Raw genomic sequence first — 21156 nt, forward strand, 5'->3', positions numbered from 1 at the left:
TCTTCTTAGACGACCTCTCGTGCGTCCCATTAATCTTACCAAATAATTTTTACTCCTTCACGGCTTGCAGCCCCCGCTCATTACTCCATTGAAAAATGGTTCTTGACTACATACACCATTCACTTACAAATTTAGCCTCCCAAATATTGCAAGAGAAATTAAAGTATATTTTTGATAATGCAAAAAGCAAAAATATTGAATTGGAGAGCACCCGACACTTGAATGCATGATATGAACCCCATAGGATCTCGAGAAATATGAACTAATCAAAGTAAGAAATCTTAAAACCAAATACCCGATTCCAATAATGTGAGTTGCGAGGCGGTGGAGGGTTATCTTCTCGAATCGATCTTGACTGGAGTTTTTGATTTCTTTAACTACTCGGGATGAAGAATGACGGAGATGCACTTGTTCCCTTTCGGAGTTGGGCGGCAGCGGAAGCGAGAAGAAAAGAAATGAGATCGCGATGGGTTGAAGAAATTGGGGATCTGAGATCGCGATGTGAAGGGAAAATGAGGGATATAATGTCTGATGGGCACAAAAATAAAACAAGGAAATAAATATTTTAAAAAAAAAAAGGTACACATGTTGGCGCCCAAGTTTCCCTGCACCCTTTGGGTGTAGGGGAACGGGATTGTATATATATATATGTACATATAAATTATATAATTATTGTTAGGCCTTTTAGTTTTGATGATTACAAACAATTACTTATTTTGCTATATAAAGTTATCTTTGCGTAAATAACAAGTTCAAGATCGCTCAGTTAAAATTTCAAAAGAAATTATTTAACCGATCTCAGCATGTGAAAGTCATTCGTTCAAATCTTAGTACAAGATCACTAAGTATATGTCTATATAAGTCTATTCGACCGCTTTATCTCAAGTGTATAAGACCACTGTAGAACTTAGCAACTCAACCGTTCAATCTATCGCATAATATTTGAAAACGGTTAAGTGAGATTTTTTCATATAGAAGCCACACACTTGACAAGAATCCTCTTTATCATAAGATTTCATTAACTGATCATGCACCACAAACTAGACTTCAGAAGATTATAATGTTTTCCCAAAAATACAAAGTTATAGGCTGGTTCTTTTGCTGTTTAAGACTGTTTCTTTCTGCATTTGAAAAAATCCAAACAGCTCATTTATGGAAGCGTACTAACGAATCAAGAAAGGACGCAGAAAGCATTACTTTTGCGTTAATGAGCTATAGTCGAACGTTGGATGGATAAATACAAAGTGCACTATAAATAGAGGATGTTAAGAAGAGATTCAACATATGAGACTTTAAAGCAAAGAATATTCAAGATTGTGTTCTCTAAGAGTTTTTCGAGCACTCTAACGGTGCGTTTGGACTAATAAAAAATGAGATTTGAATTAGATTTGGATTTCAAATTCATGCAATTGAAATTCCATTTTAGTGTTCGACAATAATTTAAAATATAATTGTGCAAATTGATAATATATATTTTGAACAAATGATATTTTATAAAAATTTTAAAGAAGACTTGAAATTAATGAGTAAGTTATATATTTAATGATTTTATTGTTTTTAAAACTCAAATCTCATGAAATTCGATCAAATTCAATCTCATTTTGAAATATCATCTTACCAAACATTGATAGTATTTGCAATTACAAATCCCACCAAATCTTCTCCAAATCCATTCCCCAGACACAGTATAAATCTTCACATCTAGAACTGCTCAAACTTTCCTCACTTCAAAGTATATCTATCAGATCACCAAGCATCATCTAGGACACCAAACAACTATTCAACCGTTTATACGAAACCTTTGAGGAGTTACTCAACCGTTTGGATCTTAGGATTTGTAAATTTGTTGTACCTGAGTTGAATTGGTTGCATGACTTGTTGTCTCAAACGTTTGTAAGAAGTTAACTAGAAGTTTCAACTTAGATAGTAGATATATAAGTCATAGAGTCAGGGACGGAGCCACCCCAAAAGCTGGGGTGCGCTCTAGCCCTGGTCAGTTTTTTTTTTTTTTTTAGTTTTCAGAAAATGTTTTTTTTATTTTTTATTGGATTTGATGTGGTTTTTTTTATTTTTTATTGGGTTTCAGCCAACTTTTTGGGTCTTTAGCCCATTGAATTTATGTAGCACATTAAATTTAATTAGCACATTGAATTTTTTTATCCCATTAAAAATAACATTCACGTTTACTCAATTTCTCTATTTTTCCCCCACCTCAAAATAATAGCTATGATAGTCAAATTTAAATATTTCCTTAATGACCAAGTTTATTGTTGAAAATTTGTTAATTTTTAAGTTTATTTGTTTGAATAAGTCAATTTTATTTATGTTGATACATTTTATTGAATTCTTAGACTATTATTGAGATTATGTTTGTGATTTGCATTTATTTGTGTTGTCATCGATTTATAGCTTGTACATTGGTTCTATCTCATTACTTTTATTGTTCGAGGATATGGTTTTTAGAATTTTTTTTTTCATCTTGCACTTTTTTCTTTTTCATTGTGCTTTTGGGACATTATTGTTACATGTTGGATGTATAAAATCAGTTAGTTTTTTAAAAAGTTAATTGTATATTTATTTCATAATAAGCTGGTTTTTCAAATGGAAGTACAATGACGACGAACAACCCGTCAAAAAACAGTCAGCCCAGGGCCAAAATACCAATATGACATTTTACCAATATTTCGTGTACCAAAATATATTTTTCTCTTTAAATAAATAAATAAATATATATATATATATCTTGTTTTTTTAATCTTCTATATAAATATAAGATATATAAATATATTTATAGATATATATCGTATATATATATATACACGATATACAAATATATATCGTATATATAAATATATTATATACAAATATATATATATATATATATATATATATATATATATATATATATACGTTTATATATACACGATATACTATATAAATATATATATATATGTATATAAATATATAAATAATGCCATGTAGGCAGCGTTCGCCACACGATGTGGAGGACGCTGCCCACATGGCACCGTATGCTCGATTAAAAAGCGTTTTACATTATTTTTGTTATTACCCCAATTTCACATTATTTTTGAAATTAAAACTTTTGTTTACATTAAAAATAAAAAAACCCCATATTCCTTACTAATATTATTATCTTGTTTGAGCTGCATCACTTGAATATTTATAATCCCTAAAGCCACTGGACCATTTTTCCAACTATATTTGTGGTCCAGCTGCTTTGAGTATTGAGAAAAATTGGTCCTGTAGAGCTAATCCTGTCAAAATCGATGGTAAGAAAGATCAGTATTTTAGAGAAATTGTTTTTAAAAAAAGTGTTTATGCATTCTGCTCTAAACAAATCCTCGATCTTAAGAAATTATATAAAGTGTCAGGGCGAGTGCGGGGGCGGGTGGTCTACCGAATAGCAGGATGTGTTGACCGGGTCCAAACCCATCTTGTTGGGGCAAGTTTAATATAGGACTAGGTTTGGAACCTGCCCATTGTCATATCTATTTGTGTCAGAACAAGTAATATAAGGGATGATTTGTTATTTATTATCATTAATACTCGGATGCATGCGTTATATGCTTGTACAATTAGTTATTCGTAAAGAAGATAAAAAAATAAAATAAATGGTGGAATAAAAGTAAAAAAAAAAAAACAGCTTTTTGTAAATAAATATACACCAATGGATTAAAATTTTTTGATATTTCTATAATTAAATAGTCATCAGAGGCCAAAAACATGAATAAGATCATATCAAAGTACCAAAAAAAATATAGAGATTATTTGCGGAATGACAACTTTTACTTGGTTGAGAGTTTAAAATGAAATCAATTTCTATTTTGTACCGTTTTTTTTTCTTTTCTTTCTTAGAACTAGTATCCCTTTTTTAAATAAATTGGCGTCGTCTGTGAGAATTTGAAGAAAAAGAGTTTCGATGGCTGATCAGAATGGAAATCATCCTAATTTAGAGTTGTTAATAGCTCAGGCTGTTCAGAGGGCTTTGGCAGAGAGGGATGAGGCAAATATTCCGCACCCCGATCATAATGCCCACCTCGAGGAGATCAAAAAATTGAAGGAAGAAATGGAGCAGCTCAAGACAGAAGCAGTAGTCCGGGTCGGGCGAGCTCTTGAAATTTTTGCAGCGTAACAGTACGAGAGTGAAAGGTGAAAAAATAAATTTTTACCGCCTAGTATATATATAGAGGTGGTGAATCGATCTGGACCGTTGATTTTTAACATGATCTACGGCTCGGGACGGGACAAGCCATGTTTTTTTTTTGGCTTCGGGAAAAGAACCGTCAGAGGACATCTGAGCCGTTCACTAAAAACACATCACGCGGATCCTGATCTAGATCGTTCAAAAGAAACACATTGCATGAATTAAATTCTGAACTGGTCGAATGACACATGCATAGATCGGGGTTCGGATTAAATTCTTAGTCTAACTTCATTCTTCTTTTAGACCAGTTCGGGAGGTACTATTGTTACCCCAAAAAAATATTTCAACCCGAGCCCGTTTATAATGGGTCTGCTAGATATGACCAGGACTGGTATTTATGGGCCGACCAGGGCTGGGCCTAGTATGCCGTACGCATTTTTTTATAATTCGAGTGAGACTCTGATACATGTGAGATAAGTATGGATCTTCTCAAATATTCACAAGATAGAGATAAACTTAAGAAGGGTCCAATGGATGAAGAGTCCTAGTCCAGGATATGTTATAATTCTACTAGGTAACTTATTCTATTTTCTCCTATAAATACAGGTACTGTTATGGTTGTACTCATTATTCACGCACTCATATCTCTCAGTTTTCGTATTAATCATACCCTCTGCCTTCAAGACACTGACTTAGGCATCGGAGGGGTCACGCCGAAAACACTTTTGGCGCCCCTTGACCTAGTTGTTGCTTGTGCAGAACTTGGTGGTACCCGACCCGACCTGCTCCATAAAGAAATTGGAGGATCCATTCTACCAGACCGAACCCGAGGTAAAATTCCGACATCATCAAATTTATTTGTTTATTATTTAGAATAACGACGACATGTGTTTGGATGAAAGAAAATGACTGCTCTTCATGGTAAGGAATTTATACTTTTACACGAATTATTATGAATTTATGATATGGGTGAGTGGAAAGGATATATAATTAGTTAGTATGATAAATCGTTGAGTTTTGTGATAAACTATTAAAGATTTTTACGATTAAAATTCTTCACCTTTCTGTTTAATAGGTTGTTGCCATTTGCCAATGTGCATAATGGACCTGGCCAAGTGCCGGGTCTTACCCGGACCCGCCCCTGGTCAACATACCGCTTAATCGGGTCAATAGGTTTGACCTAAAACCGTGATCGGACCGAATATTAGGCGGTCCGATTGCAGCTTACAGGTGTCAAATCCGCCGACCCTTCGGATTGGATGAATTCGACCCATCGAGTCGGCTCTTTTTTTAATATATATATATAGTAATGATCACTTGCACCCTAGGGTGCAGGATTTTTCGTGTGCGACCACTAAAACCCGGTACCAGATTTTAGTGTTTCTTTTTTTACACTAAAACCCGATACCGGATTTTAGTGATCGCACACGAAAAATCCTGCATCCTAGGGTGCAGGTGATCAAAATTATATATATATATATATCATTATATTGTATACACGATAAAATGCGACTGAATATGATTGAATATAATGAAATGCAATAGATTTTTTATATAAGATGTTAAAATTTAAAATGTTATATATATTTTTATTGGATAAATGTAATAAAAATTTTATTGAGATAATAAAATATTTTATATAATTTTTATAAGTTCAATGTGCAAAACCTTCTTTTTTAAATCATTTTTATATTCTATAAATATTTATTTAAAAATAATTGTTTTAAAAAATAAAAAGGTCATCCCCGACTCGGACTCGAACCGTCGGTTACACGACCCAAACCGTAACTGGCCAGGGGCGTGCCGGTTAAGGGTTGGTCTTCTGTCGAACCAGACCAGACGGGTCCAACCCGAACTCGGTTTGTAGCCAAGTCTACTGCATAGTACAACGAATAGGCTATTTGCGAGTGATTTCCATACATTTTACAAGAAACAGGAAAAACACACCAGAAAATATTTCAGTGGTTACAGGTGATATTTTTAATATTTATTTGATTGCTACAGGTGATATTTTTTCAGTACGCGGATGTGATACGATACAAAAAAAGTTGTAAAACATCCTATTATTAATAGCTGAATAAGGAAAAGCTCAAAATTTTTAAAGCAATCTCATATACTATTTAGGGTAGTATACGGTATACCTTAATTCAAATTCCAAGCTGTCCGAAATTGAATTGGACATTTAGATGCCATAAAATAATATAAACCCTACATAGTCAAATTAAAATTCAACGGTTAGAGTCGATGACGTGTAGCTCATCTGTAGTGACCCGTACCGTGATCACATACTAATCATAAGCTTAAGCATGCAATAATCTTAATTAAACATAATAAAAAATTATCAGCGAAAAACACTAAAGTTCTACAAACCCAAGCAAAAGAAAATTCGAATACTAAAATTATTACAACCAAATTGAACCAAAATTTTCAGTATCAAACCAACCAGTTCTGATACAACCCTCTAAAGAAAAAAAAAATCCTCAATAGTTGCCAAAACCCTGCAACGAAGTCCGCCCTGAGCCTCCTCCTCCATCCAACCTAAGGTATGCCCTGCCGAATGGGGTGTCCAATATGGACGTGATCGAACTACGCTCAGCACGAGAGTATAAGTATACAAATACTATATGAGTATGAATGCAAATGTATGGGGTATTAATACTCAAGGTCAAGAAAACTCTAATCAAACAGACTCGGCGCCAAGGTATGTAGCACTCTGTGTCGTCGCACCAGGAGTTGGCTCACACATCCTACTATGGATATCGATGACATGATAACGAGTACACGTGTCCAACCATTCACTAACACAATAGGGTAACCACCCTAATACAGGTTATCTCGAGAATAAAAGCTCAATATGATAATGTATGAAGCATAATATCGTGACATAATATAAGCAGATAAAATCATGCCATATAAAATAATGCAACACATAATACATGCACACTCAGTCAGGGTATCTCGAACAGTACTTTCGTACCTCAATAATATCAGATAAGCTACACCAGCTCTACTGTCCAAGCCTATAATCATAAGATTACTATATCACTATTCAACATCTAAAAACTTTAACTAAGCTAATAGACGCTCCCAAACAATTTATAGAAACTTGGATTATACCTTCGTCCGTTGTTGTAGATTTTCCCAAAACTTGGGCACAACTCTGCTAAGACTCCGGAGACGCCTTGCCAACACCCGGACTACGCCTAAGAAGGCTGAAAACCCCTAAAAATACAAATAAATTGAGAGAGAAGCAAGTGAATTGGTGCCAAAATCTGAATCTCGGATGCCCTATTTATAGGTGGAGATCGGACTTTCCGAACCCCCAATCGGACGTTCCAATCTCTGCATGTTGGCCATGTCCCGAACGGCCACGATTGGAAGCTCTGATCTAGACTTCGGAAGTTCCGATCCCATGCATGCAACTACGTGTTCAAACGTCAACGACACGTCACAAGTTCGCATGGCCTAACTCGATCGGAAGTTCCGATCTCACCTTCGAACGTTCCGATCTAGCTTCCGAACACTAGCGCCTGATCCAATCACTTCGGATCTTTCGATCTCGTTCGGACCTTCCGAACATTTCCAAGTCCACTTCGACCCTTTGATCATTTCTGAAGTCCTGGAGTCGATTTTTTGGTTCGATTAATCAAATTAAAATCACTTAATCTTGTAAAATGAGACTGGACTACTACATTCTCTTCCACTTAAGAGATTTCATCCTCGAAATTAACTCTTAAGTAAACAAAACTCAATACTGAACAAAACGTCCTTAATTACAACTGAATATTTTACAAGATACAGTCCTTAAACAAAAGTACAATCAAAACAACTCAGGATGTCCCAAAACTCATGTGGCTCTCTAGTTCCGAAGTGGCTTTCTCAATGCCTCGACGCTGCTACTGAACTAGAACGAGAGGAATGACTTTGTTTTGCAACACCTTATCCTTATAATCTAGAATACGCAAAAGGTCTCTCCACATACGTCAAATATGTATCCAATTGTACCTCAGAAGGCTGTAAAATATGAGACTCATCTGCCACATACCGTAGCAATAGTGATACATGAAACACATTGTGGATGCTAGACAAATACGGTGGCAAAACAATTCTATAAGCTAAATCTCCAACACTTTCCAACATCTCGAATGGACCAATGAATCTCGGAGATAGCTTTTCCTTGAGACCAAATCTCAATATCCTATGAAAGGGTGAAACTTTCAGGAATAATTTTTCACCAACCTAGAACTACAAAGGTCTGCGCTTGGCATTAGCATAACTGGTTTTTTGGTCTTGTGCAGTTCTAATCCGTTTCTTGATCTGATCAACTATATCAACGGCCTGCTGGATTAGCTCTGGTCCTTCCAGCTGTCATTCCCCAACTTCTTTCTAGAACAATGGAGTACGTCATCGTCGTCCGTACAACACTTCAAATGGTGTCATACCAATACTGCGGTGATAACTATTGTTGTACGCGAATTCAATCAATGACAAATGATTTTGCCAAGATAGACCAAAATTCATAGTACACGCTTGTAACATATCCTCAAGAGTACGGATCCTAAGCTCTGTCTGCCCATCTGTCTCTGAATAATACATTGTACTCAAATTGAGAGTAGTACCCAAAGCACGTTGAAAACTCCCCCAGAACCTTGAAGTAAACCTGGGGTCTCTATCACTGACAATACTCACATGTATTCCATGAAATCGTACAATCTCCTGAATGTACAGGCGAGCCACGCGATCGAAAGTGTAATCTCGGTTATACAAAAAAAAATGCTCTGACTTTATGAGTCGATCCACCACAACCCAGATAGCATCACAATTCTTTGAAGACATCAGCAAATGGGTCACAAAATTCATCGTGATAAACTCTCATTTCCACTCCGGAATCGGCGAACTATGAAGCAAACCTCCAGGTCGTTGATGTTTTGCCTTAACCTGTTGACACACCAAACATCTTGAAACATACTGGTAAACACTGCGCTTCATTCCTTTCCACCAGAACCGAGTTCGCAAATCCTTGTACATCTTATTGCTCCTCTTATTGCTCCTCGGGTGAACACTCAACTTTGCACGATGTGCTTGAGATAGAATCTCCTCTCTCACAGTGTAATCCTCAGGTACAACAATACGTCCGAATAAGTACATAAAACCATCTGACTGTTAATGGAATCCAGAAGTACTGTCACTGTTGGCTAGCCTAGCTAATCGTTGAGTCTTCAGATCAGACATCTGAGCATCACGAATCCGAAAATACAAAGCTGGCTCAGATACAATCGCAAACATCTGAATACTCACCATTTCCTTCTTATGTTTAAAGGTGAATTCCGAAGAACAACAATCCTAAATCGCACTAGAGATAAGAAAAGACTTTAGTGCAGATACTCGCACTTTGTGACTCAAAGCATCAGCAGTAAGGTTAGCAGCACCTGGATGATATTTAATCTCGCAATCATAATCCTTCAAAAAATCCATCCAGCTTTGCTGTCTCATATTCAATTCAGCCTAGGTTAACAAATACTTGAGACTCTTGTGATCAGTGAAGATTTCAAATTTCTCGCCAGACAGATAATGACGCCAAATCTTCAGTGCAAAGACGATAGCTTCTAGTTCAAGATCATGCAGTGGATAATTCCCTTCGTGAACCTTCAGCTGTCTAGAAGCGTATCCAATCACATGCCCATTCTGAGTCAGAACACAACCTAATCCTTTCAGAGAAGCATCAGTATACACAATATACCCTCCTGAACCAGACGGTAGTTCCAACATAGGCGCATAAGTCAACCGACATCGAAGTTCACAAAATTTTTCCTCACACTCTGAGGACCACTGGAAATTTATGCCTTTCCAAGTAAGTTGCGTCAAAGGTTGAGCTAACTGCGAGAAATTCGCGATGAAACGACGATAATATCATGCCAGACCCAAAAAACTATGGATCTCAGCCACCGTCGTCGGGCGCAACCAATTCAACACATCATCAATCTTGCTCGGATCAACTGAAAACTCCCTGGATGGATATAACATGGACAAGGAACGCCACACGATCAATCCAGAACTCACACTTACTCAGCTTTGTGTAAAGTTGCCTCTCCCGAAGAGTTTGCAAAACGAGTCTCAAATGATATGCATGCTCATCCAAATTACGTGAATACACCAGAATATCGTGGATGAACACAACCACAAAATTGCCTAAATATTCCCTAAAAACACGATTAATAAAATCCATGAATATAGCCGATGCATTAGCCAACCCAAATGACATCACCAAGAACTCATAATGCCCATATCTAGTCCGGAATGCAGTCCTGGCTATATCTTGATCCTTAACTGGCATATGATGATACCCAGATCGCAAGTCAATCTTGGAATATACCGAAGTACCCTGAAGCTGATCAAATAGGTAATTTATACGAGGCAAATGATACTTATTCTTGATGGTCACACGGTTAAACTGCCGATAGCAATACACAATCGCATAGACCCATCTTTCTTCTTCACAAAGAAAACAGGAGCTATCCATGGAGATACACTAGGATGAATATATCCATTGTCCAAGATATCCTGCAACTGTTGCTTCAACTCAAGCATCTCTGATAGAGTTAGACGATACGATGCTCGCAAAATAGGTGATGTCCTTAGCATTAACTCAATGTCAACCTCAACTTTCCGAACAGGAGAAAACCCAAAAACATCAGAAAATTCATTAACTACTGGCGAATATCCTATACCAACACTCTCAATGTTCATATCAACTGCATAGATGAGGTAGCCTTCTCCGCCTGACTCTAGAGCTCGACAGACTCTCAAATCAAATACCAAAGGCATCGGAGGTCGTGCTTCCTCACCATAGAAAAACCAACTATCATTCTCAATCGTATAAAACCACACAAGTTTTTGGTAACAGTCCACTGAAGCTCGGTACGTGGTCAACATATCAATACCCAATATGCTGTCAAAATCTTTCATCGCTAACACCATGAGATTCGCTGTCAAAACATTACCCTCAAATTCTAAAGGGCAACCCAAAACTAGACGGTTAGCCAATGCTGACTAACCAGTTGGTGTAGAAATAGAAATTACTGCGTCTAAAGAAATATAGGGTAACTTGTGACGCTTGAAAAAACGTGCAGATATGAAAGAATGAGATGCACCAGTATCGATAAGAACAAAATCAGATATATCGCATAAAAGAAACCTACCCGCAATAACCCTCTCATTCTTCTCCACAGTTTGATCATGACTCAAAGCAAACACTTGACTCGGAGCTCGTGGTCGTAGATTAGAACCTCCCATTGATTGCTCTGGTGGCCTCTGCTGGACTGTAGTGTGAGAACTAGAACCAGAACCTAAACCTGAACCTCCTCCTCCAGCTTGTGGACAATCCTTCTTAAGATGACCAATCTTCCCGCAACGAAAACAAGCTTCTGCAGCCTTATGGCATTTCAGAATTGACGCCAATATGAGGACAATACGGAATGAGATCAATAAACTCTTCTGATACTCATCAACAATCAAGGATCCTTGCTTCAAATTAAGCAACTCAATTTCTTTCGCTTGGTGGAGAGCTGGAGGAAAATTCAACTGATGAAACAATCTACAGAAATTCGGCCATGAGACATGCTCATGCTCCTGAAGTAACGGTGGAGACGCAGATCTCCACCACTTACGAGCACGCCCCTCCAAGAGGAAAGTAGCAGCCTCCATCTTTTGGTCCTCCAAACAATCAAAAACATAGAAACTACTCTCCATCTGCTCGAGCCAGTCCTCAGCCGCTTCAGGAGTCTCGCCTCCTACTAAGAGCTTAGGTCTCATCTACATGAACCTATGCATCTCGAAATGACGTCTGCCCTTTCGATGGTAGTTGTGTGCATGGGAACGTCTCGGAGCATCACCATCTCCCCACCGACCAACACTTCCCTGGCTCTCCTCGTCTCTATCAGCCATCTGAAAGGAATAATGCACATCAAAAACCCAAAGAGACAAGTCTAAATCCCAAAACTATCTTATGCATGCTCTGATACCATAAATTTAGTGACCCGCACCGTAATCACATACTAATCAAAAGCTTAAGCATGCAATAATCTTAATTAAATTAGAAATTATCAGTGGAAAACACTAAAGTTATACAAACCCAAGCAAAAGAAAATCCGAATACTAAAATTATTATAAATAAATTGAACCAAAATTCTCAGTATCAAACCAACCAGTTCTGATACAACCCTCTGAAGAAACAAAAATCCTCAACAGTTGCCAAAACCCTGCAACTAAGTCCGCCCTGAGCCTCCTGCTCCGGCCAACCTAAGGACTGCCCTGCCGAATGGGGTGTCCAATAAACACAAAAATATAGACGTGAGCGAACTACGCTCAGAACGAGAGTATGAGTATACAAATACTATATGAGCATGAATGCAAGTGTACGAGGTAACAATACTCGAGGTCAAGAAAACTTTGATCAAACAGACTTGGCACCAAGGTATGTAGCACTCTGTGCCGTCACACCAATATTTGGCTCACACATCCTACTATGGATATCGGTGACCTGATCACGAGTACACGTGTCCAACCATCCACTAACACATTAGGGTAACCACCCTAATACATGCTATCTCAAGGATAAAAGCTCAATATGATAATACATGAAGTATAATATTGTGACATAATATAAGAAGATGAAATCATGCCATATAAAATAATGCAACACATAATACATGCACACTCAGTCAGGGTATCTCGAACATTACTTGCGTACCTCAATAATATCAGATAAGCTACACCAGCTCTACTGTCCAAGCCTATAATCACAAGATTACTATATCACTAATCAACATCTAAAATTCTTAACTAAGCTAATAGATACTCCCAAACTATTTATAGGAACTCGGATTATACCTTCAGCCGTTGTTAGCCCGTTGTTGTAGATTGCCCCAAAACTTGGGCACAACTCCGCTACGACTTCGGAGACGCCTCGCCAACAACCGGACTACGCCTAAGAAGTCTGGAAACCCCTAAAAATCATAAGAAATCGAGAGAGAAGGAAGTGAATTGGTGCCAAAATTTGAATATCGGATGCCCTATTTATAGGCGGATATCGGACATTCCGAACCCCCGATCGGACGTTCCGATCTCTGCATGCTGGCCACGTCCCGAACGACCACGATCAGAAGCTCCGATCTAGAATTCGGAAGTTCCGATCCCATGCATGCAACTACGTGTTCAAACGTCAATGACACGTCAGAATTGCGCATGGCCTAACTCGATCGGAATTTCCGATCTCACCTTCGGACGTTCCGATCTAGCTTCCGAACACCATCGCCTGATCCAATCACTTCGGATCTTCCGATCTCGTTCGGACCTTCCGAACATGTCCAAGTCCACTTCGACCCTTTGATAAAATATGACGTCCTAGAGTCGATTTCTTGGTCCGATTAATCAAATTAAAATCGCTTAATCTTGTAAATTGAGACTGGGTTACTATATCATCTTACACCAAGGTCCCAAGTGTGGGATGTGGTCTCGAGATCGAGACCCAATTGTATATAAAAAAAATCCCCTTCCCAACTCAAAAAAAAAATGAACGGTTAGATATAGTACTTTGTGGAAGTATACTACCCTTATGGTAGCATTTCATCAACCGATTATTAGGGTTGAGTTCATGCTAGTATAAAGATAGTAACCAAATACAAAATCCAAGAGTACAAAACTGATTTGGATATGTGGGATACATAAAAATATATGCAACCTACATAACTAAAATTGGACGGTTAGATATAGTGAGAGGGTATTACCCTTATGCTCTTCATGGTATTATTTTGAGGACATCACCAAATGAATTAAACTATTTTCTTAAATGTCTCGTGGATATTCAGAATCTCTTTGTTGTGTTTTTTTCAAAAAAATTACAATTTTAGTCTTGTAAATTGACATGTTTTTTTTGTTTTATTCCCATAACTTTTCAAAGTTTGGTCTTAGTCCTTGGATTTTTTCTTGGGTTTTGGTATTTTTTCATCGGAATTCACTAAAAATCAATCGAATATTATTTATTTGGCGTTGATGTTTTTTTATAAGACTCGTGTGGTTAGAGTTAAGCTAATATTATACATATTAAAATATACCTAATAAAAATAAAACAAAACTAGAAGTTTTTTCCCCAGATTTGTGAATATTGAGTGTCATTTTTCCCTTTATTTTTGCGTAATGGATTTTAATTTGTGTAACATATGATTAATTCTTGTTAAATGCACCATAAAGGAAAGTACCGGTGGCAAATAAGTAGGGGTGCTCATCGGTCGGTTCGGTTTTAATTTGTCCAAATTCGGTATGATTTTCCGATTTTCGGTTTATGAAAAATTTAATCCGAAGTCAAACTGTTTATTTCGGTTCGGTTTGGTTTTGTACTATAATGGACCGGTTTATACGGTTTGTTTTGGTTGTTTTGATCAATAATACATAACACAATAAAATGTAGAGGTGTTCATTGACCGGCTAAATCGGTATGATTAAAAATCAACTGACAAGCGCACCAGGTCAAATTATAATATAGTGAACAAAAGTCCAGATGTCGAACCCACAGGGACTGTATATATATGAATACCAAAATATATTTATTTCTACTTAATCTAGACTAATGAATAAAGGTGATTCAGATTTTAAACTAATAATAAAAAGTTGCAATTAAAATTAAATTAAATAAAACGCAGCTGGAAATTTTAGGTTTAAATCAAATTTGGGCAAAACTTGATCAAGGACACACGTAGGTACCAGACAATTCAAATAACAAGCAGTCGATCTAAGATATCAGACTTAATCTTAATTCACGGGGATTTTTCTAATTTGTTCGAAGGACTATTTATAGAACAATCAAACCTATTCAAATATTGATGAACTAATCTTTCGTAATTCTAGTCAAATTTGAATGCATGAATAACTATGAAAATTCAGTAAACACCTAAACCGCATAATGAAACCAAATTCTATTTCTAGTCAATTTTACACTATGTTTCTTATTGAAGTGATCAAAATCGAAACCTCCTCTGTCGACTTGGAATCAATTAACATGCAAGTAAATAACTGGCCAAAAAATTCACAAGACAAATATAAATTCAATAAACAATAAATTCGAATCAAGTCTGAAAATCTCAAATAAACAAACGAGTTTTCTACATCAATTGTCTGGCCCAATCACGTGACCTTGATCGAATAAAAACTACTCAAGAATCAAATTCATAATTCAAACAATGTTTTAATCATGAATTGAAAATAAAATAAAAGAAAAGAAAAGAATAAGAAATCTCCCAAGTCGTAGCCTAGCCGCCGTCTCTGAAAATCTGGAACTGGAACCCTTAAAATTAATTAAGATTTTTTATTTATAGCACCCGGATCCCGTAATAATTAAATTCCTTTCACCATAAGAATTTATCGGAATTTTTCTTCTTCACGACACGCGCGCGCCTGGAAAGTTACTCGTGCGTGCAGTTATTAAAAACAGTGGCATCACATCTTCTCTCGCGCTCGCGTGCGGAATCATCTCGCTCGCGCGCGTATCTTCATCAAAGTTGCTGGAATTTTATACCGTGCTCGCGCGCACCATCCCCCTTGCTCGCGCGCATTCTTTCATTCTTGAATGTTACGCGATTGCGCTATGTTCAGCGCCAATCTTCTGCCTTGCTTGCGTGATAGCGCTCACACATGCGCGGCTAATCTTCTCTTGTAGCGCGATAGCACTTCCTTGAGCGCCAAACTCAAATGATGCTCTGTTCTTTACTCCATATTGCTTCTTAGCGCTAACCACAAGCGCGTTTTCACTCTTCCTAGCGCCAAACTCAAGTGCTATCGTGCAACAACACTCACCATTAGCGCAACTTTCAACCTGCTTCGAGCGACAAATTTGAAAAATTCATATCTTGAGTTCTAGCTGTCGGATTGACCTGAAATTTGGGCAGCAGCTTCAAATTATCTTGAACTTCATTCTGAATGGTGGAGATGGGATTTGGATCTTTTTTAAATTAAATATGATTTTTCTAACAAAGCTGCTCTGTAATTCACTCTTCAAAAATTCATTTTCCTACAAAATTAACCCGAGGAGTGAAATACACACAAATGCAATAAAACACATAATAACACACCAAATAATACGAATTCACACAGAATTAACATAAAAAATATCACGAACTAATGCATACAAAATGCACTTATCAACACCCCCATACTTATACTTTGCTCGCCCTCGAGCAAGACATGCAAAAACAGAATGCAACAAAAACATGACTAAGGATGATTCATAAATGTGCACAGCCTCCGAGAAGTTCAATCACAATAACAAAAGCACACACATGCTCTCAACTTTCATAATACACTTTCGGTTTAACGTGAACGTGTGTGTGTGAAAATGTCATTCCAGTTTCATACAACTTAGACCGAATTCATTTCAAAACTGCTTAGCGACCTTTGACAAGTCAGTGAAAGTTTCACTTTTCAAGTGTCCATCCCTTCCAACGACCTCTAGACAAACCCACCTCCCTTGAGAATAATTACGCACCTCCGGATTTTTCAACCGGTATTGTTTTAGCCCCAATAATTACCCGCTGACTTAGCTATAAATTGCTAGGATATGAAAACTCATTCTATTTTTTCTTTCTAATCCCCTCGTCTATAGCCCGGATGGAGCATCAATCCCATTTAATCCGCATATTTAGCCTTAAATTTAATCTTTTACAGGATTTTAATCCTTTCAAGGCCCGGAAGGAATTGTATAAAAAAAAAAATTTCTCTAGGTGCGCCCAAGATCATAAGTGTAAACTAGAGCCTCATAAAAATTCATAGAACACAATCAAGATCCACAAACCACTTATTGCCGTGCAATGGTCAAACAGACAGAAACTTCATCAAATCTTTCGTCACACTCCACTGGTCTAACACAAGTGCTTAAAAATATTCACAGTTCAACCTACAGTTTCTCATGTCCAGTCAAGAGCAATTTTTTTTTCAAAAATCCAATTTTTTCAAAAAAACTTCATCATCATTGGCTATTATGACTCATCCTACCCATGCAAGACAACACAAACAACAACAAAATGATATGCATGATTATGAACTATATGCAAACAAATACTAAATATGACAGATGCAACACAAACACAACAAACAATGCAAATAAACTATTCAACCCCCCATACTTATCCAAAACATTGCCCTCAATGCTTTAGACAATGAACAGAATGCGAAACGAACAAAAACACAATGAAAATAAAAAAAACACTCCCATGGTTTTCGATTCATCCTCTTCCTTCTTGATGGTATCCGCTAGGTAAAGTAGCAGCAATCTGTATATATCAGTAGACATGACAAACTGGCATGGAAAAGAAAACAAAAATCAAATAAAAACAAAACAAAAACCGAAAACAAAATAAAAAGCAAAAGCAAAAACACTGGGTTGCCTCCCAGTCAGTGCTAAATTTATAGTCTATAGCCCGACTATACTCCTCTCTTGAGTGGCAAAATTCAAGGTGGTTTATCCACCGTCTGTGAAAAACTCGAATCAGTTCTGCACTTGCATGCTACACCATTAAATAATTTGTGCACTTGACCAATTCCTGCAGACAACTGCACCTGCTGACATGCATCAATTTCAACACCAATCATATCAATCAAACGAATAGCAGAACAAGTTTTTAAAATTGGGCTTTCAGGAGCCGACTTAAACATTTTAAATACAACTTGCTCATCGTTCAATCTCAGCACCAACTCTCCTCTCTCAACATCAATTAACGCCCTACTTGCAGCAAGAAAAGGACGTCCTAGAATAAATGGAACCTCTGAATCCTCCTCCATGTCAAGAATAACAAAGTCTATAAGATAAATTAAATTATCTATCTTGACTAGGACATTCTCTACGATCCCTCTCGGATATTTAATAGAACCATCAGCAAATTTGAGAGAGATAGCAGCAGGTTCTATATTTTCAACACCTAGTTTTCGAGCAATAGAATATGACATTAAATTTATACTCGATCCTAGATCACACAGCACACTATCAAAAGACAGACTTCCAATATGACAGAGTATATAAAAACTCCCTGGATCATGAAATTTTGTTGGAAGCTTCTTTTGCAACACCGCCGAGCACTCCTCCTTCATTGTGACTTGCGTAAGATCAGTCAATTTCTTCTTATTTTTCAACAAGTCCTTCAGAAATTTAGCATATCTCGGCATCTGAGCTAAAGCGTCTGCAAAAGGAATGTTAATATGAAGTTTCTTGAAAATTTCAAGAAACTTTTTAAATTGAGAATCAAATAACAGTTTCTTAGCTCTAAGGGGGAAAGGTAAAGCAGATATATCAACATTCTCATTAACTTCAAATTTTGAAGTCTTACCTTTCTTACCTGTCTTGGAGGATTTCTCAGTCCGCACCTCCTCTTGAACTTCAGGAATTTTCGTCTTTTGGTGGTTTGCTCCTCATGTTTGTTAGTTTGTGATCTCGTCACTACCATAATAGCATTCACGCCTCATGGATTTGGTTCAGTGTTGCTAGGCAACGCTCCAGTAGGATGAGTAGAGAGTTGGGTTGCTATCTGAGCCATCTGAGTCTCCAACTTCTGTAGCATAGCTTCTTGATTCTGTAAACGAGCCTCAGTACCCGCCACATATTTCATCATGATCTCCTCGAAACTCGGCTTCTTTTCCTCTTGCTTGGGCTGCCAGCTTTGATTATAGTTATTGTAGGAGTTATACGGCTGCCTTCCTTGATTTCCCATAAAATTTACAGCATCAACTTCAAATATCTGCTGCTCTTCCGGAATGTTCCCTTGTACTTGATTTACCGGCGATGTTTTCATGATTGCCACTTGATGTGTCAGAGCGTCAATCTTAACATTCAGGGCCATCAAACCATCGAATTCTAGAATACCGGCCTTCTTCTCTTTCTTCACATCCGGCCACCCAATTTTGCTCTCTGCCATGTTGCCAATGATTTCTCAAGCTTCAGCTGGCGTCTTCCTGAATAAGCATCCATTAGCAGCAGCATCTAGCATAGAACGCACTGAAGGATCTGCTCCATTATAGAACGTCTGTGTTTGCTGGCTTTGTGTGAGATTATGCTGAGGACACATCCTCAACATCTTTTTAAATCTGGTCCATGCCGCATGTAGAGATTCTCCCTCCTTTTGCTTGAAAGATATAATATCTGAGAACAACTTCGCCATCTTAGTAGGAGGGAAATACTTGTTCAGAAAAGTCTAAACAAGTTGATTCCATGTAGTGATGGAACCCGCAGGCAAATCATCTAGCCACTCAACAGCTTTGCCTTGAAGAGAGAATGGGAATAACCGCAGTCGCACTGCATCAGATGTTACCCCATTAACTTTGAATGTGTCGTAGATCGACAGAAACCGCTCCAGATGAGCGTATGGGTCTTCCACAGATGTGCCCCCAAATCTAGCTTGCAATTGGATCAGCTGAATAGTAGAGGGTTTCAGCTCAAAATTGTTCGCCTCAACAGCGGGACGAACTATGCTAGATCCATAGCCTTCAGTTGGCGGCCTAATAATATCCCAAACAGTACGGTTGTCCGCCATCTCTACTAGCACCTGCACCTGAAAGTTACAAAGAAAAGAGAGGAATTCAGAATCTTAATAAAATAAAAAAAACAGTCTAATCTCAAGAGAAATAAAAATTCTGATATCAACACAGTCCCTAGCAACGGCGCCAAAAACTTGACCGGCTACATCGGTATGATTAAAAATCTACTGGCAAGTGCACCAGGTCAAATTATAATATAGTGAACAAAAGTCCAGATGTCGAACCCACAGGGACTGTATATATATGAATACCAAAATATATTTATTTCTACTTAATCTAGACTAATGAATAAAGGTGATTCAGATTTTAAACTAATAATAAAAAGTTGCAATTAAAATTAAATTAAATAAAACGCAGCTGGAAATTTTAGATTTAAATCAAATTTGGGCAAAACTCGATCAAGGACACACGTAGGTACCAGACAATTCAACTAACAAGCAGTCGATCTAAGATATCAGACTTAATCTTAATTCACGGGAATTTTTCTAATTTGTTCGAAGGACTATTTCTAGAACAATCAAACCTATTCAAATATTGACGAACTAATCTTTCGTAATTCTAATCAAATTTGAATGCATGAATAACTATGAAAATTCAGTAAACACCTAAACCGCATAATGAAACCGAATTCTATTTCTAGTCAGTTTTACACTATGTTGCTTATTGAAGTGATCAAAATCGAAACCTCCTCTGTCGACTTGGAATCAATTAACATGCAAGTAAATAACTGGCCAGAAAATTCACAAGACAAATATAAATTCAATAAACAATAAATTCGAATCAAGTCTGAAAATCTCAAATAAACAAACGAGTTTTCTACATCAATTGTCTGGCCCAATCACGTGACCTTGATCGAATAAAAACTACTCAAGAATCAAATTCAGAATTCAAACAATGTTTTAATCATGAATTGAAAATAAAAGAAAAGAAAAGAAAAGAATAAGAAATCTCCCAAGTCGTAGCCTAGCCGCCGTCTCTGAAAATCTGGAACTGGAACCCTTAAAATTAATTAAGATTTTCTATTTATAGCGCCCGGATCCCGTAATAATTAAATTCCTTGCACCATAAGAATTTATCGGAATTTTTCTTCTTTACGACACGCGCGCGCGCCTGAAAAGTTACTCGCGCGCGCGCAGTTATTAAAAACAGTGGCCTCACATCTTCTATCGCGCTCGCATGCGGAATCATCTCGCTCGCGCGCGTATCTTCATCAAAGTTGCTGGAATTTTATACCGCGCTCGCGCGCACCATCCCCCTCGCTCGCGCGCGTTCTTTCATTCTTGAATGTTGCGCGATTGCGCTATGTTCAGCGCCAATCTTCTGCCTTGCTTGCGCGATAGCGCTCTCACATGCGCGGCTAATCTTCCCTTGTAGCGCGATACCGCTTCCTTGAGCGCCAAACTCAAATGCTGCTCTGT

This window comes from Henckelia pumila, chromosome 2 (genome assembly GCF_033568475.1).
Source record: "Henckelia pumila isolate YLH828 chromosome 2, ASM3356847v2, whole genome shotgun sequence".
Classification (NCBI taxonomy): Eukaryota; Viridiplantae; Streptophyta; class Magnoliopsida; order Lamiales; family Gesneriaceae; genus Henckelia; species Henckelia pumila.